Source organism: Salvelinus namaycush, chromosome 2 (assembly GCF_016432855.1).
Source record: "Salvelinus namaycush isolate Seneca chromosome 2, SaNama_1.0, whole genome shotgun sequence".
NCBI classification, from domain to species: Eukaryota; Metazoa; Chordata; class Actinopteri; order Salmoniformes; family Salmonidae; genus Salvelinus; species Salvelinus namaycush.
In genome coordinates, this window is record NC_052308.1 from 34,304,127 (window position 1) to 34,306,052 (window position 1,926).

The window sequence follows — 1,926 nt, forward strand, 5'->3', positions numbered from 1 at the left end:
TCTGGGAGAGAGTGAAATATTGTTTCTAGTCTGGATAAACGCAAACGTGCAACTTTCTCTCCCTGTCAGACATTAACGTGTGACAGGGAGAGAGTGGGGCAGCGGTCTAAGGCACTGCAGCTCAATGCAAGAGGCGTCACTACAGTTCCTAGTTCGAATCTAGGCTGTATCACATCTGGCCGTGATTGGGAGTCCCATAGGACGGCGCATAATTGACCGTCATTGTAAATAAGAGTTTGTTCTTAACTGACTTGCGTAGTTAAATAAATAATAAATAATAACGTCTCCGCATTAGACCTGTAAACAAACAGTAGACTATTCAAACATAGAATTGCTTAATCAATAGGCCTATTGATATTAATCTCACAAAAATACATTAAATGAATGATAGACAATAGTATTAGAACCAAATGTCATCGCAAGAACGATTTAACTTAATCGAATTGGATTCAAGAGAAAGGCAAGTATCTTTTGAACAATTAACTCGTGTGGCCACTACTTGCTCATGCATGACTGCATGTAAAATACCTGTTTATGTCTGGTATTGATACTACTCTGTAGTAGACCTCTACGTAATACTGGATGACCTACACTAGGAATTCCTAATGGGAGATACAGCCAAAGCTTTCTATTGATGGAGAGTCTATTCGAGAATGAGAAGGGGCGACCCTGTCCTCACATAAAGTATACTCTATTGTAGTCTTATTTGTTGACACATATGCCTATGTGTGGCACAGAGAATGTGATTAGAATGCCCCTGGTATACTACTCATCCAACCTGTTAGGTCACTATCAAACGGTTCAGATGCATGGACACATTTGGTGGCAAAGTTTGGGGCAGCGTTGTGCGTGTTCAAATCGAATCATATTGCATTGGTCAAATGCGCCGAATACAACCGGTGTAGACTTTACCGTGAAATGCTTACTTACGAGCAAATTCCCAACAATGCAGAGTTAAAAAGTAAGACAATTATTAGTTAAATAAAAAGTATATTTCAATATTTGTTCATAGTGGAATTATTGTGTTGATATGTGTTTTTCCATCAGCCTACTAAATAAGTTATTCTATATTTGTATGTGAGACTGATGTGGTTTCCTTGCACTTCACTGCTCCACCACTGTATGACTGGACGTCTCAGCTTTTCCAGCACCAGAGGCCAAGTCTTCCGACGCCTCGTGCACTGTTACGCACGCTTTCAGACTGCATAGTCCTGAACGAGCACGTCGAGAGCAACAAGCGGTTCACAAACAACTTTTGACAGCACAGTATTTAATGTTTCAAGCTTTTATATACATAGTAAACCGTCGCCTATTGGATTATAGACTAAGACAACTACCCGACATCGGATGGAAATAAAATTATACAGCTTTTGGTTAATATTGTGTCTTGAATTTCTGTGAAAGATTAGGCTACAGTGTGCATATAGAGCTGTGCGTTTATGCCTATGGAGAGTAATAGTTATTGGTTACGCGTATTTTGCGTAGTCGCACTATTGTCATGTTTAATTTTTCATTATCATTCTAAAAACTCATGTTTCACAATCAACAGATGAAAAATTCGACTCCGGTGGGACTCGAACCCACAACCTTTGAATCACTTCGATCCTTAACCTAGAAGTCCAATGCGCTATCCATTGCGCCACGGAGCCGCTGGTTATACGTTGAGAAGTTTGAAATACAAACAGCAGCCTCGAAAGATGCGCTTTTTTGTATACACGTCATTCTCTCAAGTTTAGAGCAGTTTTAAAATATGAACAATATTTGAATTAAAATCCAATGCCTACAACTCAAGCCTACAACTCAAGTTTTGGTCATATATTAAATTTAACACAACTGTTACACCACTCCAGCACTCCAGTAGCCTACCATTTCTTACATCTTTGGAATGTGTTGCTCTTTCTTTACAATATTGTAGTTGCGAAACCC

General features: G+C 39.3%; 1 non-coding gene across 1 annotated transcript; it reads right to left on the bottom strand.

The window, feature by feature from the left end:
• Positions 1 to 1,559: 1,559 nt before the first annotated feature.
• trnar-ucu lies at positions 1,560 to 1,649 on the bottom strand. The gene is given in 2 exon segments: positions 1,560 to 1,595; positions 1,613 to 1,649. It is a non-coding gene; the product is annotated as a tRNA-Arg (tRNA).
• Between the last annotated feature and the right edge of the window lie 277 nt (positions 1,650 to 1,926).